At 41.0% G+C, this 8,472-nt stretch overlaps 1 long non-coding RNA gene across 1 annotated transcript; it reads left to right on the top strand.

Moving 5' to 3' along the window:
* The first annotated feature begins 1,397 nt into the window (after positions 1 to 1,397).
* On the top strand, positions 1,398 to 2,437 carry LOC101441526 (uncharacterized). Its single transcript, XR_187930.4, has 2 exons — positions 1,398 to 1,679; positions 2,196 to 2,437. It is a non-coding gene; the product is annotated as an uncharacterized lncRNA (long non-coding RNA).
* The last annotated feature ends 6,035 nt before the right edge of the window (positions 2,438 to 8,472 follow it).

The raw sequence follows: 8,472 nt of genomic DNA, 5'->3' as shown, positions 1-8,472 counted from the left end.
ACTAGGTGACTACAGCCAGCAGGATAGAGCAAGAACCACACAACCAGACAGCAAAAGCTGAGATTATGGGCACTGGACTATAATTGTTGCTGTCCCTTCAGCAGTGCAAATGCATATTCCAGGCATGGCTGTACCTCTTACTTGGTGCCAACCACTACCTTACTGTTTACATTTCAGCAGGTGATGCTGATGATGACGAAAACAATAACTACAACTGGAATATATTTTGAGTTGTCAGACACTCTCTAAACACTTTACATGTTTTTTATTATTTTATCCTTGTAACCACAAAATGAAATGAAGATAAGAATAAAAAGAAAGCTGAGGGCAGAGTAGTACCTTCCCAAAATCACACAGACAAGCACAAAGATCTCAGCAGACCAGGTCCTTGCCCTCATGGCCCTTTCATTTGAATGAGGAGAAAGGGAATCACACAGGCAGATGGTGGGGTGAGTGAGGTTCCTGGCATTTTGTTGACATTTTCTATGCTAATTCCTGGCTTTTTCTTTCTTAGTTAAGGAGAATGAATAGAGTTCCTTCTTATCTTTTCTTCCTTCCACCCCCCCTTTTACTTATTCTATATCCTACTTATACAGACTTCCATTGGTCAACATTATACCATTTAAACATATATTTAAATGAGTATCTTCATATTGAATTCATCATTATCCATAATCCCCACTTTCTCTTCTTGATTAATTTCCATAATTTGTTGAACATTTGGGGAATTCTAATTTCAAATGGCAATGCATAAATTGTTTAATAATGTTTTCTAACAACAGTATTAAAATATCCAACCTTATTATCAAACATGAATGGAAAAATCTCTAAACCAAATATAAACAGCTTTAATGAGTCTTTTTTCAACTTCTATATCTTATTACATGGATTCCTTTTTTATTTTATTGGAGTATTTCCTTTTCAAAAATATTCATGTACTGTACATTTCTATTGTCTATGAATATCCAAAGAAAAAGACCATGTGTTCCCATAAATATGAATCATATATTGTCTCAAAATAGAATTCCACATTCAAGTTGTTTTTCCTCAGAAATGTAAAAAATGGAACAGAGTAACCAATGTTGCAAGGGAAAAGTCTAATGCCATTTTTATCATTGCCCACTTGTAGTTGTTTTCTTTTTTTCTAGATGGTTTTAGAGGCACACACATACAAATATTTTACTCATAAATATTTGAACAAAGGTGTACAGGGAGACTTATTAAGTTCCTAACAAGAATCATCACCTGTGAAAAACAAACATGGACACCAAGCAAATAGATGCATATTGTAAGTAGAGGGAGAAGCCAGATCAGAGGAACATCAAAGTGACTCAGGTATGAGGAGGACCTTGGGCAGCCACCCCTCCCTAAGGTATTGACACATTTAGGTATTGACACAATTAGGTACTGACACAATTAGGTACTGACACACCTATAAATGCAGGACTGAACCTCTTCCCTCTCCACCACCCTCAGCCTCCTGCTCTCCTGTCCTTGTCTGACCCTCACGTGACTCTCAGCCATGAGGACCCTCGCTGTCCTCTCTGCTATTCTCCTGTTGGCCTTCCTGACCCATGCTGAGCACTTTGGAGAAAGCGCTGATGAGGAGCCTGAGGCCCAGCACCAAGATATGGCCATCTACTTTGCAGGGAATGCAAGGGTCATGCAAGAGGCTTCAGGTGAGAGCCCAGTGGTGCCACCAAAAAGCCAGCCATGTTAGCATTAGCAAGTGAGGGTCTTCAAGCTAGAGACCCTTCTATGATTCTTTGAACACCAGAGGATTGGGTTCCAGGAGGTGTGCATGGGAGAATCAGCAGCTTCAGGGTCAGAGATTGACCAGCCTCTTCCAGTTGCTCCCTAGCATCTGCAGGCAGGGCTCAGAATCTGATGTGTGGGGATGGTTTGGAATGAGAGGTGAGTAATCCTGAATTTGGGAGCTGTATTGCAGGGGGTGTGATAAGCCTGTAAATGATAAGACTAGAATGATTGAAGAATGATCCTTCATGAGCAACTCAGAGTAAGATTAATTTTTGCTTCATGACAAACACATGAATTCTCTCCATCCTTTTATGAACGGTGTACATTGATTGATTAGTGGTAGACATGGCGTGTCTTAGAGCATCTCCCCTGGTCTGCTCAGCCTCTCCCCCTTCCCTCCTTTCCCACTGTGCCTGACACACCCCTTCTCTTCCCAGGCCCTCAGTGGAGAGCTGTCTGCTTCTGCAGAATTCTGCCCTGCTTCTTCCTTGAGCGTCAGCAGGGGATCTGTACTGTCAATGGCAGAAGTTACAACTATTGCTGCTCCTGAAACTTGTCAACTGAGATGCAAAGCAGTGCAAGATCCAATCTGAAGATCTTAAAAATAGTGATTTTACTCTGTAGGCTTTGTATTTTTTCTTACTTCTCTATCCAAAATAAAGTTAAAGCATTAGCCTCAGTGTGTTTGGCCTGTGCTTGTTTGTTTGTGTGAGTTGGAGTTTGGCTTTTCTCTGCTGTCCAATTTTATTGTGAATTCTGTCCTGAATGATTTACATTAAGAGGATCCTGCCTTTGATTCCCAAAGATCCACAATTTGTGCATCAGACATCAATTGTAAAAAAAACAGCAAAGAGAAACTAACGGGTTAATTGGTTAGTTTGAATCTAAAGAATTCTACACATTCACAATGCTATTCAGAAGAGGAACATCACTATAAAATTTATGAAAATGTGGTTGTTGATTCAAAGGAAAGTTACATACAATAGACTACTTTTGTAAATTTAATTAGTGGGAAGTCATTGATATATATGGATATTTTTCTCATTTTAAGCAAATTTGTCCAGTATATACAACTTTTTCAATGTGTATAAATGGTATAGAGCAAAGTAAAGCCTTAGTGAATCGCAGGCAAAGAAAAATGAGAAGCGTTCTGAGTAGGAATGCCTGAGCAGCCTAATGGTTTCCTGTAATAAGCAGAGAGGAGAGCCCAGAAGCTGGTCACTGAGGTGACACAAATAACTAGTGAAATAGGGGGTCCCCCAAGACACAGAAAGATAACTGAGTGAGTCCAATGTCCTAGAAAGGATCTGGTCTCAACCCTCCATACTTTTGAAGATATTAATTTTATTAATTATAATAGCTCCTAGTAATTTTAATGAAATGCTAATGGGAAATATGTATGTGTTTATAATACCAATGAAGTAAGTCAGCATATTGTAATGACAATTACTTACAAAGCAACTCCCAAGCAAAACTTAAAGAGCACCCTATCTTTGGGAAAGGCATGTTTTCAATATTAAAAGTTAAATAAAAGGGAAGAGGCTGTGGCTTAATCACTTGGGCTGCCATCTTCCACATGGGAGGCCCTGAGTTCACATCCCAGGGCCTCCTTGTGAAGGCAGGCTCACCCACACACTGCAGAGTGCCACTAGGCAGCAATTGCCATGGAGAGCTGACTCAGCAAGGTGACAAAACAAAAATAACCGAGACACGGAGACAAGCGAGAACCCAGAGCAGCATGCAACAAATGGACACAGAGAGCAGACAGCATACAAAAAGCCACAAGTGGGGGGGGGGATATAAAAAAATTTACATAAAAGGCAGTAATTTAAGAGTGCCATGACATGACAAAGGAAAGCATATTTGTTATTGAAATTAATAATCAGTTCTTGGGGTTTGACTCATCTTAGAGACACAACCAATCCCCAGAGTCAGCTATTTGAAGACAAAAACTGCAACCTCATCTCACCTCCTCTTGGATCTGGTAAGATTACAAAACCCTAGAAAGGAGGAAATTCAGGACAAATGAGAAAAAAGTAAAGGTCACTTTTGTACAGATTTGATGTAATGATATTAATAAATTTGTTATTGTTCTTGAGTGTGTTTATCTGCCATTTAAGGTGTTAGAATTTTTCAAAACAAATCAGGCATAGTAAATTTACTATCTAATGTAAGTCCCTTAGGAGAATTTAAATATCAAATTTGTATCAATATTTGTTTCCCAAAATAAGTACCTTTGGTTCTCAAAAGTATTGATTCAGCATTAAACTGTGCAAATAGTGGCTAGTGTTCTTTCCTGTGCACTGACGTCCTTTCATGATGTTAAAGAATCTACAGTGAGCTCCAGCCTGGTCCTTCTGCTCTCACTGGAAGCCCCTTGATCAGAGCTCCCTTCCACACCAGGACCCTGGTTCTCTGCCATTACATTCCAATATTCTAAGTGTCCAGCGTCCCTAAGTGAGCTTTGTCCATTCTTCAGAGAGGCTATAATCCTATACCAGTTCCTCCATTCTGTACCACCTTCCACCACATTTAATGTTTCTGAAATTCTACATCTGTCTTCTGTCTATAGGCAAATCTGATGCGATAGTGGTTTTTTTTTTTTAATATCTAAAATTGCATAATACATACCATTTTAGGATCAAGGGCACACGATGATACAGTGAATATCCATTAATCACCTACATCATGTCAGGCATGGCACTGTCTTATAGCTGCCTATCAAACCATGCCATGTGGTAGGAAGAATGGTGGTCTGGATTTGGGGGGTGAGGAGATGGAGATAGGGTAAGATCCAAGCTTTCATCCTTAGGTTCATCTGCCTCCAAGGCAGTGGTCTCAGGATCTACCCACCACCACCTCCAAAATTAAAATTACCCTATATTCCTTGCACTTTTTTTTTTTTGGATGTAATGGGGACTGAACCCAGGACCTTGTCCTTGGGGAGCAGGTGCTCAACCACTTGAGCTACATCTGGTCCCCCACATTCTACTTCTCCACCTTGAAACTCACTTTTGACTGATGATCTTGCCATCTAAGGCTCAGAGAAAATAAAAGTCATCAGATGGGAACTTCACAGACTTCAGGCTGCAAATCCAATTAAATGTATCCCTAATTGCCACCTTATTCCTTCCTGGAAAGTCATATACCTCTTCTCCAAGGCTGACACCACACATCTGGCCTTTGGGCCTCATCCCTTACCACAGCTCCAGGAAGCTCTGCAATCCACTGATTATTCATTTTTCCTATATTTTCAAACACGTCCAACTCCTTCCCATAACTATTTAAATATATAAATCTTTTAAATATATATATTTTCTTTAATCTCTCACCACCTGCAGCTATCACTCTGTCTTTCCTCCTCTTCATAGGTAAAGGAAACTTCTTGAAGAGTTGCCTATATCCACTATCTAATTTTAATCCCCTTTACTCCCTCACCCTAGCAATGTGGCTTCTACCTCAAACTCTCCCTTGAAAAAGCTCTTGCCAAAGTCCCTGTTGCAGATACTTGTTTTCTGGCCAATAGCTGCTCCATCCCTTACCTAGAGGTTCAGAGGCCCATACCCTACTTTCCTGGCCTACTTGACAACAAGGGCATGTGACTGTGACCCACTTCTAGGCAACTGGAGCAGAGAAGCCTGCTGGTGGGTGACCTGGAGAAGACTGTCATCTCTGATAGGAATGCAGACAAGCCCAAATACAGTATGTGCTTGTGGTTGTGAGACAATGTGATGCTTGGCATGAGACAGACATCTCGAACACCTGAAAAAGTTCAGAGGCCTCAGATCGGAACATCTGCTCCTGGACTATAATAATCGTGTGTCTGATCCTGAACAGCAGAGCTCTATTTCCTATCCATGTGTTTCTTTGGAGCTCCTATCCTGGATCATCTGCAATAAGGAAGCTGGCAGCTGAGGATTGGCAAATGCAGGGCTTCCTGCCAGGTCTGCCTGTCTCTAAAATACATCCCTCTGAGGATGCCAGGTTTTGTAAGCACATGGGGGGTCCAGAGTCACGAGATCCAGTGGGCTGAGCATTTTGTTGGGTTTAGAGGAAAGTGTGTTGAAATAACTTTGATCTCAATTATATTTGAAATATCAGACCCATTAGATCAGCATGGAAACCTCGCTACTTTCTTCACAAGCACTGCATTCAGAAAGTCTGCACATACATGAAAGCACTGTGTGGCTCATATTATTTCTAATGTAGTCTCAAATCTCCTTGATAATATTGAATATATTTGTTGAAATAGTTTTTTTCTTGGATACTTCTCCTTAGTGATATATCCTCAATGTCCAAAAAATAGAATATGAATACATAAGCATTTCATAATGTGTTAGAGTTGTGATGAAAATATAACAAATGCTACAGTTCCAAACAACATCATAGGTAAAATAGAACACAAGACTTCAGTTTGTATTATAAAAATGGGAACATGTATTTGCAGGCACCATTAATCTTGCCAAATCTGGAGAACACACATGGCCTGAAGCAGCACAGTGAAATATCTGAAAGTTAGATTTGTGAACGCAAAGCAATGACCATTATCCCAAACAAATTGTCCCCAGTATAGCTGTACCCAAAAGTGTCATGAAGGTGTTGAAAGTCTGTGGGTTTCTCCCACTCTCATCCACCTGGGATTTGTTCCTGCAATCATTCTCTCTTTCATGCACCATCAATTTCCTCTCCACTTACTTGGTCTTAACAGCATCAAAGTATGCTCTAGTAAATACCAGCTTATATGCAACTTCCTCTCTTATATGCAATCACAACAACACAACTTCTGAAATAAACCATCTGTCTGTCCTCTCTTCACCCCCTACCTCACTGCTCCTTCTCTCCCAGGCCTAGTGCTCTCAGGCTTTTGTCTGCTCCAGGCCCTGAAAGACTTGTCAATCATCCCCCCACACTGCTGAAGTCTACTGTCAGTCCTCAACGTTCATATTTCTCCACTTCTGAGCCGTATTGTGTCTAATGGGTCATTCAATCCTTCCTGGCTCCTGCTCAAAAACATGAAAACCTTCTTTGGGTTTAGTGAGGTAAATTGCCCAAAAGGAGACTCCTTTCACTCAACTCCATGCTACCTGATATAATAGCTACTGCTGGGCAGAATTTTGGGTTTTGTCAGCTCATATATAAACAACCAGCCAACCAACAGTCTGCCCTTAGGAAACAGCTGCCCCTATTGCAGACAATGTACCAAGGGAGGTAGGGCCACAGCACTCTGAGCAGGTAAACTGAGCTAAAGCCTCTGCTCAGAGACACAATGGCTCCGGAGGATTCCCAGAACTAGGAAGAACAGCTATCAAATAGCTTGCTTAGTGGGTCTTGGGAAGTTCAAGTAAATAGATCATAACATAACATTTTCTCCCTGATCTTCGCCCAACCTCAGACTGATTTACCCTTCACTTAATTCCTCTTTAGCTCCAGACTATGCCTCATTTCACTCGAGGCATGAAAATGATACTGTGCTGACCCCTACACTCAAGCACAAGCACGCCCTCCCCCTCACCTTGTGAAACATGGGGATCGCCCTTTTCTATGACGCTAACAATGTGTTGGAGTTTCATCTCTTTAGGGAAGGGTTCTAGCCCAGGACTCAGCTATTCAGTAACTGATGAGGAAGAAGGGCTATCATTACTTATTGTTATCATCATTAACTCAACAATAAATGCACATATCAGGTGACAGAGATGTGTGATAAATGGAGCTGTTAGACCAGAGAGCCATCAAAATGACACCGATGGCAACAAATCAATCAGCTCTCCCAGTGAACTCTACACCTGAGTTCTATCTCCAGAGGCTAATTCTCCTAAAAGACCAGTATAAACATGAACATAGGATGCTTCCATTCTCCAGAGACAGTGCTAGGCATCCACTACTTCCCGACCTGGGCTTTGCCATTTTGCAAATTCAGCATTCCCCCATTTTTCCTTCAGTTACTGGAGACCCTAACTGTTCTCAATACTTCTTTCTCTCTATTGTAGTTTCTCCCTGTAGTGATTTCTCTGCTTTATTTTTGCCTTCTGATTCCTGCCCTTGCCAACACCTGATGATTCTTCCTGTACTGTTCAAGTGAAAAGAACCCACAGAAGTGGATTTCAAATGTTCATTCAATCAATATGTGCTATTTTCTACCCTCTTGGATAAATATTGTGCATCATGTCATCTCCTAAGCAACTGTTAGACTAATGACACAGATGGCAACCTGAACAAAAATGCTGATCCCTGCTGCAGACAATGTGACTAAGGAGATAATGGAAAATAGTTTGAAACATTTAAACTGAGCTGGAGCTCTCTGCAGAGGAGCTGTGCTCTAGGAAGGCATTCTGAGCTCACCTGCCAGTGGGAATTAAACCTATCAAATACATTATGGGATGGTTCCATGGCAACTCATATAAATTGGGATATGATTAAAAAGTTTTACCTTAGATATTTGTTCAGCCTTAGGCTGACTCGCTCCTAACCCCAAATCTGGATTCATTTTAAAGATGTGTGCCATTGTTTTCACTTCTTTAAATGAAGGAAGAACCTCCTATTCCCATCACCTGGAGTGTCAATTCCAATCGGCTGACACGTCCACCAAATCAAGGTTTCATCCTCTTGGGAAAGCTTTGTACCAGGGAAAAATTTCTGAGATAACAGTCACATCCAAAGCAAGCAGGGGTTTTAGTGTTCCTGACAATTCTGTATGGGATCAATGTTTTTTTGTTG

Source organism: Dasypus novemcinctus, chromosome 25 (assembly GCF_030445035.2).
Source record: "Dasypus novemcinctus isolate mDasNov1 chromosome 25, mDasNov1.1.hap2, whole genome shotgun sequence".
Classification (NCBI taxonomy): domain Eukaryota; kingdom Metazoa; phylum Chordata; class Mammalia; order Cingulata; family Dasypodidae; genus Dasypus; species Dasypus novemcinctus.
This window is presented reverse-complemented; position numbering and strand designations above follow the sequence as displayed.